This window comes from Schistocerca cancellata, chromosome 4, assembly GCF_023864275.1.
Source record: "Schistocerca cancellata isolate TAMUIC-IGC-003103 chromosome 4, iqSchCanc2.1, whole genome shotgun sequence".
In the NCBI taxonomy this organism is placed as follows: Eukaryota; Metazoa; Arthropoda; class Insecta; order Orthoptera; family Acrididae; genus Schistocerca; species Schistocerca cancellata.
In genome coordinates, this window is record NC_064629.1 from 501,535,679 (window position 1) to 501,561,569 (window position 25,891).

Genomic DNA, 25,891 nt, shown 5'->3' on the forward strand with positions numbered 1-25,891 from the left:
TATTTGTTTTTTGTTTCTGCTTCAGTAGCCACACTTTCATGTTTTCCCTGTAAATCCATGATTTGCGTTTTTACTTATGCATCAATGTATTAGTCTGTTATCGGTAGCATTCCCACGTCCTTGTGGTATTCGTGATAGTCTCGTTGTCTATGACACTAAACTGGACATAAATACAGTCCATTTGAGATCAACAGTCCTTAGTATCCTATAGACTTGGCCACTGTTTCTATGTTTCGATACAGTGTATCGATACGTGGAACTGTTTCAGTGTTTCGGAACGGCTACGGTTCACTGTTTCGAAACACTGGTGTTTCATTCCACCCCTGTCTCGGATAACTGGACCAGATTCGGTCTCGAGCCAGACACAGAAATTGTATCATTGTTTCAAAATAAGGCTGTTTCAGTCCACCAGTGCTTAGAACGGACTAATTGTATCGAAACAGTGATGTATCATTCCCCTGTGTGTCGGACGAGATTCGGGCTCGGCACAGGTACTGAAACACATTTAACATACCACTTCATGAAACACTTTCAAGAGTGTCGAAATCTTTTTGACAAGCAATAGCATGAAGCTTAAGATATCCGAAAATAAACCGTCGTTTCTAGCTGACTGTCATATTCCGAAATGGCGTAACATCTGCTTTATAAACACTAACCAAGCAATAAAACAACGCATACTATTCACATTCAAAATAATAAATATGTGAAAATCATTCAGTTAAATTACACTTTTTGATAACATACGCTTATCTGTTCATGTACAGTAATCATATTAAGAAACGTAAGTAAGCCTACAAAACTTTTAATAAAAAAAAGGCGGACATATACATAAATTTGATGTAGGTATAATTGCAAGCAATCTGTTTGACATATCACTGACAGTGTAATGGTGAACCGGAAGGACTCGGCAGCATGGTGAATTTATAGTAACGGTTCGAAACACCTTGAAAGACAAAATTTTTTGTTATATTTTGTTATTTATTCGAATTATTTGGCGTTATTTGTGGCTCTATAGTCACTGTGCCTATTATCCTCAATGATTCCCTTTGTGTGCATGGAAATTAGCAGGATGGGTATATTACCCATGCTAACGGAATGTGGGAATCCCAGTAGCATATCCGTTGTTTCTGCAGTTTGCTCCCACCTCCAGTTCCGTCCGTGGTGGCTCTTCTGTCTTCAGCTATGGCTGTCCTCAGCCAATTGAAAAGTATGAAAGTCACACGACACAGAAGCAGCGCATTTGCTGCAGAAATACGAAACTGCCAAGACGCCTAAGTGATAACTTCATACTTTCTGCGATATGATTAGCGCTCTCGCACCTCATTTGTGTTTGTGGACATACTTATACAGTAGACAGTCAAGATGATAAAATGTGTAGGTTTATTAGATAACAAAACACAACCTGTTTCACTGTTTCGAAACATCGTATCGAAACATTACATTGTACTGTTTCATTTGTTTCGAAACAGTTACGTGTTTTAGTTTGCCCATCTCTAGTATCCTACCGTTTACTGATATTTTGGACATGGCGGTTTCTGACACATTTTTGGGATTGTTAAAATAGGTTTCCACTGCAAGCTTAACAGGATCAGCGTGCCACACATTTGTATTTCTCAGTGGTATAATCTATTTGTCGTATGACGTATCGATACCACCCTACCGGCGTATCAAGTTGGCAACGCAGTTGCAAGTTTCTGTCTGATGTCGATAGCGATCGAGCTGGATCTGGCGCACACAATCGAGCGCGTCCTCTGAGCCATACCTGCAGCAGCTCTGTACTCTAGTGCCCTCTGCTCCCGCAGTATAGGACGGCCACATCGGTTTGTGAAGCTACACAGACGCCACCTGGTAGCGGCTCCGTCAGCATCGTTGTTGTAATAGCTGGACTGTGCTTCTTACCGGACTATTTGTATTGCATTTTCGTATGTTTGGAGAAATACAAGTTAATTAAATCTTCTGTCTGTAACTCGGTCGCTAATCATCTCTGCTGCTGTCCAGCTTTCATACGAAACAGTTGTCGCACCAATCTGCAGCCCACCTTTCTTTACCGTTGTGTACGAGGCCGTACGCAATACTATTGTCGGTTGAAGCTGTCTCTTAGATCGGCGTTTGGTAGCGCAGATTCACTGACTGCTGCCTGGAGTAGGCTGTGAATAGCTGTGAGGACACTGTGAACTGTCCAAACACTTCTTCATATTGTTAGCGAAGCTGAGACTTGGCAGTACTGCTGACGATATCTGGCAACTCGTGGTCGTTCACTCACTTTCGGGATTCGTGCTGAGTGATCCTGCTACATTCTCGTAATATTCCCTCTACATACTGATGAAATAATCTGAATAATACTTCATCAGTAATACTGTTGAAGTAATCCGAATAGTCATCGCGTTTATATGACATCGATGTGTTAAATTTAATTAACTACTATCAGAGCAATGACAAAGCGCTAAACAAATGAGTGGCATGTCTGCTCCATCCCACCATGCTCTCTCGCGATCGAAGACAACAGTAGTTTCTGCTTCAGTCCTCGTTGGACTACCGATGTGTATTGCTTCATTAGTTTTCCTCCGCAGATAGTCAGAACGAAATTCAGCAATAAAATGCCAAAAGAAACTTACCTTTGTATTGCGCCAACTGAGCACCAGCCTATTTTATTTTTAATTGTCAACAATCTTCTGTAATGCAATAAAATTTTCTCATTATTGGTTTCTTATTGTTACAATTCAAATGGATCTGAGCACTATGGGACTTAACATCTGAGGTCATAAATCCCCTAGAACTTAGAACTACTTAAACCTAACTAACCTAAGGACATCACACACATCCATGCCCGAGGCAGGATTTCCTCGGAAACTTCTCACCAAATGTTGCATATCTGGCACTAAGCATATATGGAGCATTTTGAAGGCCTTACGACTCTGAATATTCACTTATACATACAATTAACTTTTCCTCGTCTGTCACTAACCTGGTAAACAAACTTTCGTTTCGCACGTCAAAAGAACTACGATTTGAATGACGTTCAGTGCCACGACACTCGCTAACTGCCCCCGCTCTAACGACACCGGAACTACGCGACACCGCGCGGAGCGTCATAGTTGGCCAGTTGTCAACTTTGCCTCGCAGTGCTAGGACGCGCAGTTCCTCTGCCGAGCACTGGGTTCTGTCTCCTACGATTACTGTAAACAATATTTGATCGCATAGAGTCGTGCCGCTCCTCTGCAGTGCAGTTTCGCTCAGTGGGGTCTTATCTCTAAGGCCAGGTTCTCATTAAAAATGGTTGGAATTCGATTTCTATTGCATTTCATTGAAAGGTGTATGTGTTTAGAATGTTGGGACGAAAACATTTTTTAATCCGCGCGTTATAAAAATTTCTAGAGTCCAATGTTTCAAGCAGTCTCACAGTCGCCGTGGGATGCTATCGGCTGGAGACGTCTGCCTCAGGCAGAATACTTGTCGTTCCGTGACGAACGTTCACAAATGATTTATATTGCTGTATGCATGCAAACCCATTCGCCGAGTCCGCAGCTCGTGGTCGTGCGGTAGCGTTCTCGCTTCCCGCGCCCGGGTTCCCGGGTTCGATTCCCGGCGGGGTCAGGGATTTTCTCTGCCTCGTGATGACTGGGTGTTGTGTGCTGTCCTTAGGTTAGTTAGGTTTAAGTAGTTCTAAGTTCTAGGGGACTAATGACCATAGATGTTAACTCCCATAGTGCTCAGCCAGCCACATTCGCCGAAAAAGCTGACGAACAACGTTTGCAGGCTGCCGAACGCCACATATCCAGCTCAGCCAAATCGGCTTTTCTCGCGAAGAAGAACGAGGAAACTGCTCTCCATGAACCACTCGACTTAGAGGACGAGTTGATGTTCAGTCCTGGAATTGCAGCCTAAACGTAAGTAACAGATACGTTTGTTCTTTTTGGGCAAAATTGGTCACAACATAATTTTTTGTCCACCATATTGGCTTAGCCATTTAAAATTTTGAAAATATTGTTTCAGATTTATGTATAGTGACATCGAAAATATTAATGACATGTAGTTTTTATGCATATTAAACTAATAATACGTACGGTGTTTCAGTTTTTCATAAACTTCAAGCAGGTTATTCTCGAGAAACATTTTTTTTCAAAGCTGCATGCGGAATAAAACAAAAACGGTTCAACATATCAACCTCTACCATTGAGCCCAAAAAGCAAGCACTTTTCTTGGGAAGTTATACCTACAATATATCAAATTTGTTAATATTAACTGCTTCTTTTTTAAGCCATGAAGAGTGACAGAAACCGCCATAAATGGAACTCAAAGTTCGAGTTATCACCATGTCGTTAAATTTAATATTATGTCATCGTAGTTAAGTATAAGCTCCCATAGATTTAATGTAGCAGCCGGCCGCGGTGGTCTAGCGGTTCTGGCGCTGCAGTCCGGAACCGCGGGACTGCTACGGTCGCAGGTTCGAATCCTGCCTCGGGCATGGGTGTGTGTGATGTCCTTAGGTTAGTTAGGTTTAAGTAGTTCTAAGTTCTAGGGGACTTATGACGTAAGATGTTGAGTCCCATAGTACTCAGAGCCATTTGAACCATTTTCTTAATGTAGCATCGACTGATGCTATCCATTTTTCGTTTCTTATGGGCTACACTGCACACAGTCTGCGTACTTTCTGCGTACTTTAGCTCGCAGACCTTCGATCAAAACATAATTTTGTTTCTTTTTCTATTGAAAATCTAAAATAAAAATTCAAAGTATGATCAGTCATAATCCCCAAACAGACGCTTTGTATGTCGTCTGATTGTTAAAAAAAAAATTCCAAATTTCATATTTTTTGCTCATTTGAATAAGAACCTGGCCTTAAAGTAGGGTAAAGTTCGATGCGGCTGCTGGCCGTAATACTTCGACGCGATGCCGATGGATGGCTGCATGTCTGATGCGTGATCATTGGCGGACACAGGAATACCAGAAATACTCATGGCTCAGCTCCTAGCCGACTGTAACTAGTGGTGGTAGGAAAAAACCAGCGGCTCTCGCCATTGAAGTGGGATAGCAGCCATAGCTGGGCAATGCAGAGGAAATACAAAATAAAATACTCGAATATTCTATAAAAACTAAACCAGGCAGATGACATCACAACCAATAGTGTAAAATTAAACGGAAAACTGAGGCTATTTTACTGATTTCTTGCGCCTTTAATCGGTGGAGTAGTTTGTGAGCTATTTCAGTTGAATATAAAGTATATAAAAGAAGTTCATATCTCAAGAACGGGCAGCACGATATTATTGAACAAAGTGTCAGAGGAGAGAGGACTATGAGTGGTATCAAGTCACAGCCAGCTATTTTTTGTAAAACAAACACATTTTGAATTATGAAACGGAATTTCATTTCCTCGCCATAAAAACATGATTTTCGCCGAAAAATATTGTTCAGATAGTAAAGGTAGCGGCAGTAGTTAATTGTAGGGGTACTTATAGGTGTATGTTTTATTGTATTTTGTTTTATTATGAATTTTTGGTACATGGAAGAGGCAAAGAAGCCATACCAAGGCATTAATCACTAATAATATGAGAACTATTTATCCGGTTGTAAATCTGAATACAGCACTGAAAAATGGAAAACTTTCAAACTATTTGGCTGTATCACATATGTAAGGTAGCAATAAGTAATTTTAGTTTACTGCAAAAACGAAAATTTACATACTTTATCTGTTTTACACACAGGTCACGAGTGGCCACGGCCATCTTCTTCCGGGCAGTTCGGTCTTGGTCATAGGACCGGGAGGTTGGCCTGGAGTAGCTGGTGCTGGAGAGTGTCAGAAGTTTAAAATTATTTTGTGATTAGTTGCTATTTGAGCTGTGGACGTGATTTTTACGTGGAGTACCGCGTGTTTCTTAACATAGCCAGTACTAAGCTGTCGATTGTGGATTATTTCATTCTGAGTGAAACTTGAACATCGGGTTTAGTTGCTAAAATTTCATCGAGTGTTTAGAAATGCCTGCCCATAACGAAATTGTAATTTAAATCGAGTGATATTTAGACGAGAGAGTTGTCGAAGTCACTTCGAGCTCAAAATAGATTAATTTAGGACTATTATTAACCAATATTATTGTGGAAACGACACAGTGAGCCGTGCTGTGATTTGTTCACTGTAATATTACCCGTCTGCAACATTTTCTGTGTGACTATTTCCAGGGTTGATGCGACCACTGCGTTTGGCTGGCACCCTAGACGATGAACGTTGGCACGTTTGAAGTTAAGCTACGCTATTTTGACTCCCTAAAACCTTTGCCAGTACTGAATGTTAAGCTACTCGTTTTTGGGTCCCTTAGAACTGTGCTAAATCGACGTATGTATTATTATAGTTCGTGGGGACTACGAGTCATACTTTTCGTCCTGAAAGTCAGTAGGAATATAAACTCTTGTCCTTTTTAATCATCTTTTTTAATAGCACAGTTATTTTACAGAAAACAGTTTGCAGTTAATCGGCTGTTTACAAAAGGAAACGGAGAACATTTAGACTCCAAATTCTTTAAGAAGGCGAAGTATTTCTCGTAGCATATGGGAGCTTGGTCTGGGGATAGTTCAGGCCGAAATGAGTCCATAGGCAACCATTTATGCTTGCGAAACCTCGACACACTCTTCAACGAACGAGAAAACACTTTCGGAGTGGTCAGCGACAGCGCGTGGCGAGCTGTGACAGTGCGAGCGTCGTGCCGCCAGCTGACCGGATGTTGCGGCCCTAACAACCGCTAACACCGCACAGCACAAGCCGCACTAAGTGCGTGTCCAAGAGCGTCCGTCGGAGCAATGGTTTTCAGTCACTGGAAGGTATACCTCACTGCAACGAATCAGAATGGAGTCTACAGCAGTGTCGCAGTAGAACAAAAGAGAAATGCTGCAGCACGTGATCTAATTTTCGTAATTTTCAGCTTTCTTGCCACCACTGCTATGGGTCAAGAGATTAAAAAATCACCAAGTGACTGCAGATCTACAGGTAGTCGGAATGAGCCTGTGAGTCCAAATAGGAGAGCCGGTCAATTCGCTCGTAGCTCGTAACCGCCGTGAGTTGTACTCGCAGCCACGAGGTGCAATGCCGCCGGGCAAGCCTATTGCGGCTCTCATGCTACGAGCTTCCACTGCACTCGTGAGACTCGCAGGCTCTCCAGTGCCGTTTCTTATGGTACCATAATGACAAAAAAAAGTGTTCTGCGTATATTAGTAGACGGGACGTACGATCTGCTGGACAGGCGCGGAACAAGCTGGGGTAATTCTTGCTGGCATAAGTAGAAGGTATAGCAGGGTCTCGAAGTATTGAAAACTCGGACTATAACGTCAAATGTGTAACATTTTTGAACCTCTGTCTTTTCTTGCTCGCGATGCAACCACTATCTGTAATTAAAAATAGCGGTACTAAACATCTTTCCGGTCGAAAGCAGCTCCTATTTTTGCTTCTTTTGCCTTCTGCGAGAACTGTCTCTCGACACTAACACGTTTATCCGATCAAATGATTAATGAGATCTTGTCTCAAGTAAATAAAGCTATTAACCAGAACGAGCAATTATCGCAAAATACATTTTCTGACTGTCGCATCTAATATTACTGTAGACTCTGAGAATAGATGTGAACCTAGAAACAACGTGCTCCTCACAATGGAGTTTCCCCACGTTCAAAAACGAGTGAAAATATTGTTACAGAATTATATGAAAGATTTTCTGAGACAGATGTGTCTCCTCTTGATCTAAACAAAGTGAAATTTGTGACGGATCAAGGGCGAAACGATCATGAACTCCACAAACGTCGCCTATGCGCAGTCCACCGTATAAACACAGAGTTATGGCACAGATTGGATAACTAGCTCCTTAGTGAAAAATTGCCTAGTATTTATGAATCCATTGTACTACGTAGAACTGTAGGATATATGAAACGCTCCGGTTTGGTGGCAAGATAACATGAAGATAGATGTCGAAACGAGATGGAACGGGATATTCATTATATTGGATTATTATCATTAAAAAATAAATGAATAAGTAAAAATTAAAAGAGAGAGAGAGAAAATTTGCTGTGGGAAATGTCTCCGTATTAATGTGCTGTAATGGCGAGCGTAATTATTTCGCTTGAACCTTTTAAAGGGGCAACAAATGACCTGGAGAGTGAAACAGAACCGACCCTGATTTTCGTGGTGCCGTGAGCAGTTAGATTACTAGATACATGCCAAAGTAAAGGTGACAAATCATAAGTTAAATTGCTGAAAGGACGTACAGAAACCTGACTTAAAGAGTAAGTCGTTAACGAGCTACAGGATTATCATTGCATGGCTGCTGTTCTTCAACCATATTTCAAGGAATTCTTAGTAGTGAGTGAAGAGAAGAAAGAAAGTATTTATCAAACTGTTCGTCAGAAACTAAATAATATATTCGTGGAAGAAGAGAAAGAACGTCCGATTCCGTCTCCCGCAAAGAAGTTCCGAAGCTGTCGTTCATCAACTTCTAAACGCAAAGATGAACTTGAGAAACATTTGAACATGGTCGCCCGAGGTGATAACGTCAAGAACATTCGTCGTCACGAAAGGCCAATGCCTGTACATTCAACAAGCTCTTTAAAGTGGCGAAAGAAATCCTCTGCATTCCCGCTAACAATGCTGCAGTCGAAAGAAATTTTAACAGCGAAGACTTAATTGGATCCCAGAAGCGCTGCTGAATCGACAAAGAACGTGTCAGTGACATTTTGTTAATTTATAACGATAATAGGGACAAGGGAATTATTTTATGAAGACTCTCTTATCACACGAGATGGAACACAAATAATATGTGTAAATACAGTATATTCCACTTCTATGATGTAACATACAGTTTTGTATTCAGAAGATTCTGTTACCAATAGCTTTTTGCATTCTAGGTACATAGATTTCATGTACTTTGTTACGTTACCTTCAACCCCTATTTCATGAACTCATTCCATTTGAGGATTAAATACTCCAGTAGTTTTACCCCGGTTTATCATTTAATTACAAAGAAAGTTACTGCTTCCACTAAACAGCCATGAAATGACTTCATAAACTGAGTTTGATTGTACCAGAGAAAAGTTTTACTTGTCGGCTCGTGCTCGACGAATCAACCGTGTGACCATTAACTGCTTAGACGATGTTTATCAACAAAATACCACGAAAATGCAAAGCTCAAAATATTATGAAGATGAAATGATGAATTCATCAAACGTGTACACATCAAACGTGCAGTTTAGGTCGCAGACCTCTGATTACCACACTTGGCCGATTTCCTTTCCGCTACGAGTATGACCGAGTGGTCGCACTCGTGTGCGCCTCTGCTCGAGCCACAAGTTACCCGCTGCTAATCTCCCGAGCAGCTGTCATGCTCACAAGTAACAAGCAAGCTTGATGCGCTTATTGACCGACACTACCAAAAAGGCATGATGAAGCAGAACATTTGCATGTGGCAACTGGGTGCAAGGGTGTGATCCTACAGAGAAATGTTGAAGTCGCAAAATCACAACGAGTCCTCTAATAAGAATGATGAGGAAAATGAGTGATTATATAGGTAATTCAATGGAGAAATTATATGATGAAATGGTTAGCATTGAAACTGAATTAAGAGTTGACATCGGAAGAATTAACTAAAAGCCTGGGAGATAAAGTGAAACTGCTTGCAAAGATTGGTGCAGTGGAGTTTGAGTTGAGGGATGAAATACACTCCTGGAAATGGAAAAAAGAACACATTGACACCGGTGTGTCAGACCCACCATACTTGCTCCGGACACTGCGAGAGGGCTGTACAAGCAATGATCACACGCACGGCACAGCGGACACACCAGGAACCGCGGTGTTGGCCGTCGAATGGCGCTAGCTGCGCAGCGTTTGTGCACCGCCGCCGTCAGTGTCAGCCAGTTTGCCGTGGCATACGGAGCTCCATCGCAGTCTTTAACACTGGTAGCATGCCGCGACAGCGTGGACGTGAACCGTATGTGCAGTTGACGGACTTTGAGCGAGGGCGTATAGTGGGCATGCGGGAGGCCGGGTGGACGTACCGCCGAATTGCTCAACACGAGGGGCGTGAGGTCTCCACTGTACATCGATGTTGTCGCCAGTGGTCGGCGGAAGGTGCACGTGCCAGTCGACCTGGGACCGGACCGCAGCGACGCACGGATGCACGCCAAGACCGTAGGATCCTACGCAGTGCCGTAGGGGACCGCACCGCCACTTCCCAGCAAATTAGGGACACTGTTGCTCCTGGGGTATCGGCGAGGACCATTCGCAACCGTCTCCATGAAGCTGGGCTACGGTCCCGCACACCGTTAGGCCGTCTTCCGCTCACGCCCCAACATCGTGCAGCCCGCCTCCAGTGGTGTCGCGACAGGCGTGAATGGAGGGACGAATGGAGACGTGTCGTCTTCAGCGATGAGAGTCGCTTCTGCCTTGGTGCCAATGATGGTCGTATGCGTGTTTGGCGCCGTGCAGGTGAGCGCCACAATCAGGACTGCATACGACCGAGGCACACAGGGCCAACACCCGGCATCATGGTGTGGGGAGCGATCTCCTACACTGGCCGTACACCACTGGTGATCGTCGAGGGGACACTGAATAGTGCACGGTACATCCAAACCGTCATCGAACCCATCGTTCTACCATTCCTAGACCGGCAAGGGAACTTGCTGTTCCAACAGGACAATGCACGTCCGCATGTATCCCGTGCCACCCAACGTGCTCTAGAAGGTGTAAGTCAACTACCCTGGCCAGCAATATCTCCGGATCTGTCCCCCATTGAGCATGTTTGGGACTGGATGAAGCGTCGTCTCACGCGGTCTGCACGTCCAGCACGAACGCTGGTCCAACTGAGGCGCCAGGTGGAAATGGCATGGCAAGCCGTTCCACAGGACTACATCCAGCATCTCTACGATCGTCTCCATGGGAGAATAGCAGCCTGCATTGCTGCGAAAGGTGGATATACACTGTACTAGTGCCGACATTGTGCATGCTCTGTTGCCTGTGTCTATGTGCCTGTGGTTCTGTCAGTGTGATCATGTGATGTATCTGACCCCAGGAATGTGTCAATAAAGTTTCCCCTTCCTGGGACAATGAATTCACGGTGTTCTTATTTCAATTTCCAGGAGTGTAGATTCAGGCAGGCATGTGTGTCACAAGAGGGAGGAAAACACAAGTAATGCTCTGATTGAGTTGAAGAGAAGGACTGTTATAACTAGGCTGTTTAGGTTTTTATGTTGGTAACGCCACGTAGCGCTCTATATGAAAATCACTGACTGTGCTGCGTGCAGTCTGTGGCTGGTTTGCATTGTTGGAATTAGTTGAATTTGAACAGCGCGTAGCGTTGTGCAGTTGGAGGTGAGCCGCCAGCAGTAGTGGATGTGGGGAGAGAGATGGGAGAATTTTGAGAGCGGACGATCTGGACGTGTGTCCTTCAGAAAGAGTAAACACGGGACACACTACCTGTGCTGCTAGAACATGTGCCTTTACAAGTACGACACAACATGTGGTTCATGCACGATGGAGCTGCTGCATATTTCAGTCGAAGTGTTCGTACGCTTCGCAAAAACAGATTCGGTGACCGATGGATTGGTAGAGGCGGACCAATTCCATGGCCTCCACGCTCTCCTGACCTCAACCCTCTTGCCTCTCATTTATGGGGGCATTTGAAAGCTCTTGTCTACGCAACCCCGGGACCAAATGTAGAGACTCTCCGTGCTCGTATTGTGGACGGCTGTATACAATACGCCATTGTCCAGGGCTGCATCAGCGCATCAGGGATTCCATGCGACGGAGGGTGGATGCATGTATCCTCGCTAACGGAGGACATTTTGAATATTTCGTGTAACAAAGTGTTTGAAGTCACGCTGGTACGTTCTGTTGCTGTGTGTTTCCATTCCATGATTAATGTGATTTGAAGAGAAGTAATAAAATGAGCTCTAACATGGAAAGTAAGCGCTTCCGGACACATGTCCTCATAACTTATTTTCTTTCTCTGTGTGTGAGGAATGTTTCCTGAAAGTTTGGCCGTACCTTTTTGTAACACCCTGTATATGATGGCTTTTGAACATTATTAAGGTAAATACATTGTTTGTTCTCTATCAAAATCTTCCAAAAAAAGGGCTCTGAGCACTATGGGACTTCACTGCTATGGTCATCAGTCCCCTAGAACTTAGAACTACTTAAACCTAAGGACATCACACACATCCATGCCCGAGGCAGGATTCGAACCTGTGACCGTAGCGAAAATCTTTCATTTGCTGACTATGCATATCAGTAGTTAGTGCCTTCAGTAGTTAGAATCTTTTATTTAGCTGGCAGTAGTGGCGCTAGCTGTATTGCAGTAGTTCGAGTAACGAAGATTTTTGTGAGGTAAGTGATTCATGAAAGGTATAGGTTATTGTTAGTCAGGGCCATTCTTTTGTAGGGATTTTTGGAAGTCAGATTGAGTTGCGCTAAAAATATTGTGTGTCAGTTTAGTGTTGATCAGAATAAGTAAAGAGAGTAACGTCTGAGTACGTTCAGTTTTGCTCAGCTGTTTGAAAATCATATAACGTAGATGTTTATCAGCACAGTAATTCATTAATTTTTCAAAGGGGATGTTTCATTGTGTTTGGCAAATGATGAAACGAAAAAGTTACTGAGGGGCAAGCTCAAATCAAATTTACCGTCTACAAGTCAGTAGGGACAGAAGCTCTTGTCTTCTTTATTCATCCCTTTTAGTAGCACAGTTGATTTACAGAAAACAGTTCACAGCTAATCGGCAGTTTATAGCATAAAACATCCTACGTCCACATTTTTTAAGGAGATGAAGTATTTCTAGTCGAAAAGCGCAGGTGACTACTGTATATAACACGGGTAAAAGAACTGACCAGTATCCTTAACAATGGTTTCCTGCAGAATTCCAGTCACGGAAAAAGCGTCTATCCACCGGTTAACACAGTCTTAGAAAGCGTTGCTAGTGCGAAACTCAGCTGCCCTTTTTTCATACGACATCCTGCGGGTTATGGGTGAAAGGAAACAGGCAGATTCCACATTCCCAGATTATCGAGAGGCATTTGACGCTGTGCTCCACTGTAGGTTGCTAACGAAGGTAGGATCATACGAAATAGGTTTTCACGTAAGTGATTGGCTCGAAGACGTCTGAAGTAACAGATGCCAGTCCTCGACGGCGAGTGCTCATCAGAGACGAGGGTATCGTCAGGAGCTCCCCAGAGAAGCGTGATAAGACCGCTGTTATTTTCTACATACATAAATGATCTGGCGGACAGGGCGAGCAGCAGTCTGCGCTTATTTGCTGAAGAAGATGTGGTGTACGGGAAGGTGTCGTCGTTGAATGGCTGCAGGAGGATACAAGATGGCTTAGACATAATTATTGATTGCTGTGGTGAATGGCAGCTGGCTTTAAATGTAGACAAATGTGAGTGAAAACAGATGAGTAGGAAAAACGAACCCGTCATGTTACAATACATCATTATTAGTGTGCTGCTAGACAGCGTCCCGTTGTTTAAACTTCTAGGGGTATGAAATGGAACAAGCGTGAAAGGATTGCAGTAGGGAAGAAAATGATCGATTCCGAATTATTGGTAGAATTTTTGAGAATCTGTGGTTCACCTGTGAAGGAGACCGTATATAGGACACTAGAGCGACCCGTTCTTGAGTACAGCTCCAGTGTGTGGCATCCACACCAGACCGGATTAAAGGAAGACACTGAAGCAATTCAGACGGGGTGCTATATTTGTTACCGGTAGCTTCGAACAACACCCTGATATTACGAATATTCTTTGTGAACTCTGATGGGAATCCCTGGAGGGAAGGCGACTGTCTTTTCAAGGAACATTACCTAGCAAATTTAGAGATCCTGGATTTTAAGGCCGGTTCTAGGCGCTTCAGTCTGGAACCGCGCGACCGCTGCGGTCGCAGGTTCGAATCCTGCCTCGGGCATGGATGTTTGTGATGTCCTTAGGTTAATTCGGTTTAACTAGTTCTAAGTTCTAGGGGACTAATGACCTCAGCAGTTGAGTCCCATAGTGCTCAGAGCCATTTGAACCATTTTTTTCGAATCCTGCCTCGGGCACGGATGTGTGTGGTGTCCTTAGTTAGGTTTAAGTAGTTCTAAGTTCTAGGGGACTGATGACCTCAGATGTTAAATCCCATAGTGCTCAGAGCCATTTGAACCATATGCATTTTAAGCTGACTACAGGACTATTCTACTGCCGCCAACGTACATTTCCCGTAAGAAACATGGAGATAAGATAAATTAGGGCGCGTACAGAGGCACATAGATAGTCGTTTTTCTATCGCTTTATTTGTGATTTTTAACAAGAAAGAGAATTATTAGTGGTAATAGAGGTTATCCTTCTGCAGGCATCGTTCGGTGGCTTACAGAGTATTTGGGCAGATATTGATGTAGATATGTTTTAAGGCCAATTAGTTACATGTACGTCTGCGTGTAATGCAACACCTATGCACATGAATGATTTGGAGATGGATATGCCGTCGGTAACTAATCATCAGTAAATAAAATAACTTGGTACGCAACTTAAAACGTTTCCGACAACAATTACTGTAGTCACATAAATAATGCAGGCCTATTTTAATCCCAGCGTACAGGGGATACAGAAGTCAATGTGACTGTAACGAACAGGTGATCTCTACATTCTCTGCAGTTATAAATGATCTCGTGGACTGGGTGAGCAGCAATCTGAGGCTGTTTGCTGATGATACTGTATGAAAAAGTTTCGCACGTTAGTTACTGTACGAGGACACAAGATTACTTAGACAAAATTAGTGTAATGAATGGTAGCTTGCTCTAAATGTAGTAAGATAAAAAATAATGCATATGAGCAGGAAAAGCTGTTCCGTGATGTTTGAGTATAACATTAGTAGTGTGCAGCTTGTAACTCTTACATCGATTAAATATGCAGGTGTTATGTTTGAAAGCGATATGAAATGGAAAGAGCACGTAAAAACTGTAGTAGGGAAAAGAAACGGTCAATTTCGGTTGATTGGGAGAATTTTAGGGAGGTGTGGTCTATCTGTAAAGGAGACTGAATATACGACACTAGTGTCACCCATTCTTGAGTACTGCTCGAATGTTTGGGATGTCCACCAGGTCGGATTAAAGGAAGGCATCGAAGCATTTCAGAGGCGGGCTGCTAGACTTCTTAGCGGCAGGTTCGATCAACACGTGAATGTTACGGAATTGCTTCGCGAACTCAGGTGGGAAGACGACATTCTTTTCCCGGAACACTACCGAGAGATTTTAGGGAACCGGCATCTGAATCTAACTGCAGAACGATTGTACTGCCGCGAACGTACATTTAGCGGAATGGCCGCGAAGATAAGAGAAATTAGGACTCCTACGCAGGTATAAAGACAATCGTTCTTCCATCGCTCTATCTGTGAATGGAATGGGAAAGGAAAAGACTTGCAGTGGTACAAGATACACTCCACCGTGCACCATGCAGTGGCTTGTGAATTATGTATGTGGGTGTAGATAGAGATCATATGCTACTTGTATTTTGAATTAGAGAGTAAGACTAATGCGTGCAGGAAATTAAATGTCGCTACGAGATCTTCCGGTATACCACGAATGTTGTGGGGTGTACCACGAATATTATGCACCAGCGATGCCCAGCGCAAGGATGTTCAGTTTCTGTCATACTGAAATCACTGGCACGTACATTTTTTTGCGTTGCCATGTTGCAAGTTAATATAACTTCACTATTTCACTTCCGTACATGTTGTACAATTGTTTTCGAGTAACTGTTGTAACTCTATAGCTAGTAGTGGGATAGAGTGTCGAATGTGTATATTGCCTGGTGAAAGAGATACAGTTGGATGAAGGTTTTAGGACTTACGGGAAATCGGAGCTTTAGGCAGAGAGACGAAGGTGCGTGGAGAATACGTCGATGCAATATAATGAGAAGATTATGTAACATAACTACATTACCTTTGTGAAGTTTTTGCAGTTTACCTTGTTTTATCCATCTATCATTATAAATTGATTATAATCTAAATTAAATGGTATTTCAGAACGGCTCAAAACGTGACATTAACGAGTTTATCGTCCACCATCATTCAGCTGTTGTTATGAAAACAAATAGCTACATTACATGCTTCGTTAACGCCGTGTATGAAATATTCGCGACCACTTTCCGCATATATTGGAACGCATATGAATATGTGCGAGAGGTGATTTGCAAACTTTTCGTGACTACGGAAGTCCCAGTTCCGTGACTAAAGGCAAGAAAATCCATAAGTCATCCCACAGTACATCTACAGATTATATTTATTTTACTGTCTCCACTCATTTATATATGCTTAGCTAACACCATGCAATAATCATCTCTGGTTCTCCACTTTTGATGTAACTTACAAGGAGAGGTCCCCAGTGATGCGATCGACTTTTTGAAACTATCTATACAGTGATGTAGGTTAAGATGCCTGGGATCACACACTACAGCCATTCACCCTGATGGGCCCTCTTTTGCGAGTAATTTATGAAAAAAATTGAAATTTTGAATGACACTCAGTGGAATTAAGAGGTTTCTGTTTTATACTGTGGTTGCGTGGTATAATGGAAAGGATAAAAGTGTCACATGCAATAGGATCTTGATTCGAATCATACCAGGTGCACTAAATCTTTTATTTTTAAATCTTAATCGGTTATAACTCGATCATTATTTTTTAAATTAAATAGTTTCAATGTAATTTTTTATTTCTGTTCCTTTGTCACATCATTTTAATCACCGTATCAACTTTTTCCTATTTGTTTCATTTTTTGCTTTATATTATTCTTTTTCTAACCGGATTTTTGTGAATACGAGTTTAATTATATTTATCTATTATGTTATTCAATAATTTGAAAATTCCCGTCTATCAGTAACAAACTAAAAGACGAAATAATCTATTTATATTTGTGTAATGACGTGAAAATTATATTTTTGTTACTAGATGTGCAATTTTTTTGTACGGTAATCGTCATACAAACATTTAAAACATAACCTAAATATCTATTGCACTCTGAACAAGAAAACGCAGATGAAAATTTAAATGAGAGACGGGTTTGCAAGTAAAACGAAATTCAAGTAAAATGAGAAATAGATATAAAGACGCAATAATGTGGACGAAAAGACAGGAAGACAAAACGAAAGAAATTAAATTGAAATCAATTCATAAAATTAATTGAAAACACATGAGCAGAACATAAAATCAATTAAAAGCACATGAGCAAAGATTTGAAGTTGAGAAAGAATTATAGGAAGAAAAATGGAAGCAAATAAAGAAGTTGGTAGTGTGATTAAAAATATGCTACAAAAGAATGGAATTAAAAAATCACATTTAAATCAATTAATTCAAAAAATCGATGATTAAAGTCATTTCTATAAAGATTTAAAAATGGAAAAAAAGAGCTTCGAACCCACAGCTTGCTGCATGCAAAGCTCTTGTCCAATCCATTATACCGCGCAAACACGCCATACTCATCAACTTTTTTAACGCTATTCAATGTCACACAAAATTCCGAGCTTTTTCGTGAATTACAGACGAGGGTCCAACAGGGTGAATGACTGCAATGTATGGTACGTGAGATCTTAACCTGCATCACCGTATAGATAGGTTCAAGAAGATGATGGCACCGCTGAGGACCTCTTCTTGTTAGTCCTTAGTTAGCCCATTTTTAAATTCGCTGTTTCATTACTTTTTGTTTATGGATGTTCGTTTTTGAAAGATGTTGTGAAATTATAGAACGGCTATAGCAGTGAATCTAGCCGTAATTTGTGTCAACATTTTTCAGCACTTGCAAGAAAGTGGTAAAATCAAGATCCTCCCAGAGAACTCTTTGATCACCACATGGTGAGCCATTGTAGAGGGTTTCTTCCTAGGCACTCCGAAACAGAAACATTCATATGCTAGCCTATGCTTAAAGGGACTGCAGAAGAGATATTAGTATTTAACATTCCCTGTAAAACGTGATGAAAACGCACTGAGTACAATAAGAATGGAGAAGGGATTTGGTCGTTCCATTTTCACAGGAACGTCAAGGCATTTTTCTTAGGCGATTAAGGGAACTACGTAAAAATTACTTTTGGAGTGCTGGAAGGGGATATGGACCTCAGCCCTTCCGAATAAAAACCCAGTGACTTACCACAGCCCAACCACACTTGGGGACGATATGATCGAAAACGTTTTTTTACCGGAAGCTATGATGTGAAAAATATTTAAGTGCAGTGGGGTCTTCTTGCGTAATTTATTTTCCATTTCTGGATTTTCAGTTCTTCCAACGTAATCGAAACGAAATTTTGGCTTTATTTTATTGTTTCATTATAAAATTAGTACGTAAACACTCGATTCCTTGTTGAAAGATCTTATTTTTAGAGCAATAAATAAAAAAAATTAAGTCAGCACATTTAGGTTAATTTATGACGTTAAATTCTGTGGTAACTTATACTTAAGAGAGAAAGCTTTCTTTTCACTAAAACACACTGTAAACATAATATACATTGCTCATTTTCGATCACCTTCGGTAGAACTGTGTGAGGAGCAAGGAACTGTAACTATAACGTCATAATATACAGAGTGTTTCAAAAATGACCGGTATATTTGAAACGGCAATAAAAACTAAACGAGCAGCGATAGAAATACACCGTTTGTTGCAATATGCTTGGGACAACAGTACATTTTCAGGCGGACAAACTTTCGAAATTACAGTAGTTACAATTTTCAACAACAGATGGCGCTGCAAGTGATGTGAAAGATATAGAAGACAACGCAGTCTGTGGGTGCGCCATTCTGTACGTCGTCTTTCTGCTGTAAGCGTGTGGTGTTCACAACGTGCAAGTGTGCTGTAGACAACATGGTTTATTCCTTAGAAAAGAGGATTTTTCTGGTGTTGGAATTCCACCGCCTAGAACACAGTGTTGTTGCAACAAGACGAAGTTTTCAACGGAGGTTTAATGTAACCAAAGGACCGAAAAGCGATACAATAAAGGATGTGTTTGAAAAATTTCAGTCCGCAGCTCGTGGTCGTGCGGTAGCGTTCTCGCTTCCCACGCCCGGGTTCCCGGGTTCGATTCCCGGCGGGGTCAGGGTTTTCTCTGCCTCGTGATGACTGGGTGTTGTGTGCTGTCCTTAGGTTAGTTAGGTTTAAGTAGTTCTAAGTTCTAGGGGACTGATGACTATAGCTGTTAAGTCCCATAGTGCTCAGAGCCATTTGAACCATTTTTTTAAAAAATTTCAACGGACTGGGAACGTGACGTATGAATGTGCTGGAAAGGCAGGGTGACCGCGTACGGCAACCACAGAGGGCAACGCGCAGCTAGTGCAGCAGGTGATCCAACAGCGGCCTCGGGTTTCCGTTCGCCGTGTTGCAGCTGCGGTCCAAATGACGCCAACGTCCACGTATCGTCTCATGCGCCAGAGTTTACACCTCTATCCATACAAAATTCAAACGCGGCAACCCCTCAGCGCCGCTGCCATTGCTGCACGAGAGACATTCGCTAACGATATAGTGCACAGGATTGATGACGGCGATATGCATGTGGGCAGCATTTGGTTTACTGACGAAGCTTATTTTTACCTGGACGGCTTCGTCAATAAACAGAACTGGCGCATATGGGGAACCGAAAAGCCCCATGTTGCAGTCCCATCGTCCCTGCATCCTCCAAAAGTTCTGGTCTGGGCCGCCATTTCTTCCAAAGAAATCATTGGCCCATTTTTCAGATCCGAAACGATTACTGCATCACGCTATCTGGACATTCTTCGTGAATTTGTGGCGGTACAAACTGCCTTAGACGACACTGCGAACACCTCGTGGTTTATGCAAGATGGTGCCCGGCCACATCGCACGGCCGACGTCTTTAATTTCCTGAATGAATATTTCGATGATCGTGTGTTTGCTTTGGGCTATCCGAAACATACAGGAGGCGGCGTGGATTGGCCTCCCTATTCGCCAGACATGAACCCCTGTGACTTCTTTCTGTGGGGACACTTGAAAGACCAGGTGTACCGCCAGAATCCAGAAACAATTGAACAGCTGAAGCAGTACATCTCATCTGCATGTGAAGCCATTCCGCCAAACACGTTGTCAAAGGTTTCGGGTAATTTCATTCAGAGACTACGCCATATTACTGCTACGCATGGTGGATATGTGGAAAATATCGTACTATAGAGTTTCCCAGACCGCAGCGCCATCTGTTGTTGAAAATTGTAACTACTGTAATTTCGAAAGTTTGTCTGCCTGAAAATGTACTGTTGTCCCAAGCATATTGCAACAAACGGTGTATTTCTATCGCTGTTCGTTTAGTTTTTATTGCCGTTTCAAATATACCGGTCATTTTTGAAACACCCTGTATGTAAGTCCACATGAGATACTATGTAGCCCCAAATAATGCATTGCAATTCTGAAATATTGCAGAACTATGATAAAACCTAAAATAGTTTATTTTTAACTGAAACTGTCTTTATCTCGGACAGAGATGAATGTGGTTGCTAACAAAATCTTATCTTTTTCCTAATGGTACAAAATGACTGACAGAGCACAAAGATAAATGTTGAATCCGACTGAAGTAGTCAATTCTCAGCAAACATTTTCCTTTGTTTGTTGCATAGAAGATTTTCATTTGCAACAACATTACAGTCTACCTAGTGCAAACGAATTTAGTTTAGACCTATGTCTCTGTTACTAAACTAAACAGATTCATATTTGCAAAAATTGCATTATTCTCACTGAATGGCGTAAATCAATCTAAACTATGAGACAGTTCTTTTTTTTTCTTTTGTCTCTGTCCCGCATTGGTGCAGGGTCGCGATGGTTATTAACAGATAATATGATATGGTTAATTTAAGGGGAGGCCGAATACTCTTCCTGGCGCCATCCCGTTACCTCATGAGACTGATGCTAGTATGTCTATCGAAACTGTCTGCGTGTGGTGGAAGAGAGCGAAAGTTGTCCAAATGTGTGAGAGTCTTGTAACTGGTACCAACCCAGTATTCACCTAGGAGAATATGGGAAACAGCCTAAAATCACTCCCAGGCCGGCCGGCACACCACATCGTCGTTAATCAGCGGGGCGCGGTCGATTCGGGACCTCCGTACTGTCCCGTCCCAGAAGCATGGCTTTAACATGCACAGTTCTGTGCCTTTTATATCGCACCCCGTCAAGAACAATAACGTAATTAAAAAATGTAGTACTTGAGACCAAAAGGACTTAAAGAATTCTATAAAAAGTACATTAGAACAGTATATGTGTCCTTTAAATTTCAAGTAAGTAATTTCAGCAGTAAATTCCGCTACTGTTTATACAATAGTAATATCGATATGTAGGTCTCTACTCTACGAATGTGAGGTGTTATTAGGTAATTACTAATGAATTCTTTGAGTTATGTCACTTTCCTTGATTTTCTACCGTTGAAATTGTTGTATTAGAAAATACGAAATGCAAAATTGTAATTTGTGAAATTTTAGAAAATTCAATACAGTTTTTTAAAGTAACTTCAATTAGATACAATTAAGGAACATAATTTGCGGAAACATAGAATCATAAATGGATATATGCAATGCACAAATACTTTCCGCCAAGACACTTCCTTTATAGCAGAGATTTCCATTTTTATAGTACGCTGAAACGTACGAAATTTTATAACATTTACAACAGCTATAATCGTTATAGCTGTGAATGTTCCTTCAGACATGCATGCATGTCTGAAGGACGTTGTAACGTATAGACACTGTATAGCCACAGACGTTGTATTAATCAATGATATTAAAAATTGCAATCAAATTTCGTTATACTTGAAACGTTTCACAATTCAGAATGTGCCGCTATTCTCGAATGACTCATGTTCTCGCCATGGCGATTCATGTCATAGCCCACAAATAAACTGACAAAACTGCCCTGAAATGGAGAAACTGTGATATAGGAATGAGTCATTTCTCGTGCACGTTGGGACACTTAAAACTGTTTTTCGTGATAAATAATAAAAAAAATTGCCATTATTTGACATGTCACATTTGGTGCACGGGTGCAATTGACTGGCCGGCCGCTTGAGGGTTGAAGTAGGGGAGAGATTTGTGTCACGGTTGGACGTAGACGCGGTGCCTATAAATGGTAGCACGTTTGATGCATGATCATTGGTGGACATAAGAATATAAGAAATACTCATGCATCAACTCTTAGCCGCCCGTAACACGTCCTCGTCTGGTAACACCCGCAGCTCCGGACGCTGAAGGGAGATGGCAGCCACAGCTGGGCTATACAGAGAAAATATATAATACAATACTTGAATATTGCATGAAAACAAAACCAAATAAACGACATTAAAACAAATAGTATTACCAGAATGAGATTTTCACTCTGCAGCGGAGTGTGCGCTGATAATAAAACTTCCTGGCAGATTAGAACTGTGTGCCCGACCGAGACTCGAACCCGGGACCTTTGCCTTTCGCGGGAAAGTGCTCTGCCATCTGAGCTGCCGAAGCACGACTCACGCCCGGTCTTCACAGCCTTACTTCTGCCAGTATCTCGTCTCCTACCTTCCAAACTTTACAGAAGCTCTCCTGCGAAGCTTGCAGGACTAGCACTACTGAAAGAAAGGATATTGCGGAGACATGGCTTAGCCACAGCCTGGGGGATGTTTCCAGAATGAGATTTTCACTCTGCAGCGGAGTGTGCGCTGATAATAAAACTTCCTGGCAGATTAGAACTGTGTGCCCGACCGAGACTCGAACTCGGGACCTTTGCCTTTCGCGGGCAAGTGCTCTGCCATCTGAGCTGCCGAAGCACGACTCACGCCCGGTCTTCACAGCCTTACTTCTGCCAGTATCTCGTCTCCTACCTTCCAAACTTTACAGAAGCTCTCCTGCGAAGCTTGCAGGACTAGCACTACTGAAAGAAAGGATATTGCGGAGACATGGCTTAGCCACAGCCTGGGGGATGTTTCCAGAATGAGATTTTCACTCTGCAGCGGAGTGTGCGCTGATATGAAACTTCCTGGCAGATTAAAACTGTGTGCCCGACCGAGACTCGAACTCGGGACCTTTGCTTTTCGCGGGCAAGTGCTCTGCCATCTGAGCTACCGAAGCACGACTCACGCCCGGTCCTCACAGCCTTACTTCTGCCAGTATCTCGTCCCCTACCTTCCAAACTTTACAGAAGCTCTCCTGCGAAGCTTGCAGGACAAGCACTCCTGAAAGAAAGGATATTGCGGAGAGTTCGAGTCTCGGTCGGGCACACAGTTTTAATCTGCCAGGAAGTTTCATATCAGCGCACACTCCGCTGCAGAGTGAAAATCTCATTCTGGAAACATCCCCCAGGCTGTGGCTAAGCCATGTCTCCGCAATATCCTTTCTTTCAGGAGTGCTAGTCCTGCAAGCTTCGCAGGAGAGCTTCTGTAAAGTTTGGAAGGTAGGAGACGAGATACTGGCAGAAGTAAGGCTGTGAGGAACGGGCGTGAGTCGTGCTTCGGTAGCTCAGATGGCAGAGCACTTGCCCGTGAAAGGCAAAGGTCCCGACGTCGAGTCTCGGTCGGGCACACACTTTTAATCTGCCAGGAAGTTTCAAATAGTATTACATTAAACAGAAAACCAAGACTATTTTACTGATGTTCATGCGCCCTTAATCGGTGCACTAGCTTTCAGTTTGAAAATGTTGATCATATATCGAGAACGGGTAATATGATTTTAACGAACAAACTGTCGGTGGACAGTGGACGGTCAGTGGTATCATGTAATTTTTTGTAAAACGTACTCGTTTCGCACTATGAGCCGCATTACGATTTCCGCGTCAAAAATCATGATTTTCACAGAAAAATGTTGTTTAAATAGGAAAAGTTGCGGCAGCAATTAGTGGTTGGAGTACTTCTAGATGTATACGTTACGTCCTTTTATTTTATTATTAATGTTTGGTAGATCAGAAAGGTAAAGTGGCCCTACCAAGGATTAGATCACTAATAATACGAAAACTATTTTTTCATTTCTAAATCTCAGTGCAGCACTGAAGAGCTGGCAAAATTTCAAACCATTTTTATGTATCATGCTCATATGTAAGGTAGAAACAAGTAATTTTAGTATACTGCAAATCCGTAAATTCACATATTTTACTACTTTTAAATAGAGGCACAAATTGTGACAGTCATCTTTTTCCACGCTGTTTTGACCAAGGTAGTAGGGCCGAAGGTTTGTCGGGGACAGTTGGAGTGTGGATCCGGTTGGTCAAGTGTGGGCTCCATCTACAGAAACGCAAGTAGAGCAGTGTGAAATGTTTTAAGTGTGGGTATCAGAGATTCTAATCTTTATTTCTTTTTCACTCAACAAAGACACATTCGCGTACACCACAGCGTCATCAGCAAGCAGCCGCAGATTGCTGCTCACCCTGTCCGCCAGATCATTTATGTATATAGAAAATAACAGCAGTCCTATCACACTTCCTTGGGGAACTCCTGACGTTAACAATCTGCAATGGGGCACGGTGTCAAATGCTTTACCGAAATTTAGAAATATGTAATCTACCTATTGCCCTTCACCCACAGCTCGCACGATAACATGTGAGAAAAGAGTAAGCTATGCACGAGCTATGCTTTCTAAAACAGTATTGTCTGGTAGACAGACATTTCTCAGAGTCAAATAATTGTGAAGCAAATCAATGATAAGGTTACTGATCTGTAAGATTGCGAATCCGTTCTGTTACCCTTCTTATATACAAGAGTCATTTGCGCCTTGCGTCGGGAAATGCTATGTCTTCTTAAAAAACATGGGCGTAAAATGTTCTTTTCTTTATAAACAGCCGATAAGCTGCGAACTATTTCCTGTAAATTAACTAAGCTATTAAAAATGATGAATAAGAAAGACGACAGCTTCTGTTCCGACTGACTTGTAGGACGGTAAGTTTGATTCGTGTTTTCCGTTTTATCATTTCCATGCCAACCACAATTCTTCCATTCAACGCAATTAGAGCATGTCTTGTGTCTTCCTCCCTATTGTGACACATATGCCCGTCTGAATCTACACTCCTGGAAATGGAAAAAAGAACACATTGACACCGGTGTGTCAGACCCACCATACTTGCTCCGGACACTGCGAGAGGGCTGTACAAGCAATGATCACACGCACGGCACAGCGGACACACCAGGAACCGCGGTGTTGGTCGTCAAATGGCGCTAGCTGCGCAGCATTTGTGCACCGCCGCCGTCAGTGTCAGCCAGTTTGCCGTGGCATACGGAGCTCCATCGCAGTCTTTAACACTGGTAGCATGCCGCGACAGCGTGGACGTGAACCGTATGTGCAGTTGACAGACTTTGAGCGAGGGCGTATAGTGGGCATGCGGGAGGCCGGGTGGACGTACCGCCGAATTGCTCAACACGTGGGGCGTGAGGTCTCCACAGTACATCGATGTTGTCGCCAGTGGTCGGCGGAAGGTGCACGTGCCCGTCGACCTGGGACCGGACCGCAGCGACGCACGGATGCACGCCAAGACCGTAGGATCCTACGCAGTGCCGTAGGGGACCGCACCACCACTTCCCAGCAAATTAGGGACACTGTTGCTCCTGGGGTATCGGCGAGGACCATTCGCAACCGTCTCCATGAAGCTGGGCTACGGTCCCGCACACCGTTAGGCCGTCTTCCGCTCACGCCCCAACAGCGTGCAGCCCGCCTCCAGTGGTGTCGCGACAGGCGTGAATGGAGGGACGAATGGAGACCTGTCGTCTTCAGCGATGAGAGTCGCTTCTGCCTTGGTGCCAATGATGGTCATATGCGTGTTTGGCGCCGTGCAGGTGAGCGCCACAATCAGGACTGCATACGACCGAGGCACACAGGGCCAACACCCGGCATCATGGTGTGGGGAGCGATCTCCTACACTGGCCGTACACCACTGGTGATCGTCGAGGGGACACTGAATAGTGCACGGTACATCCA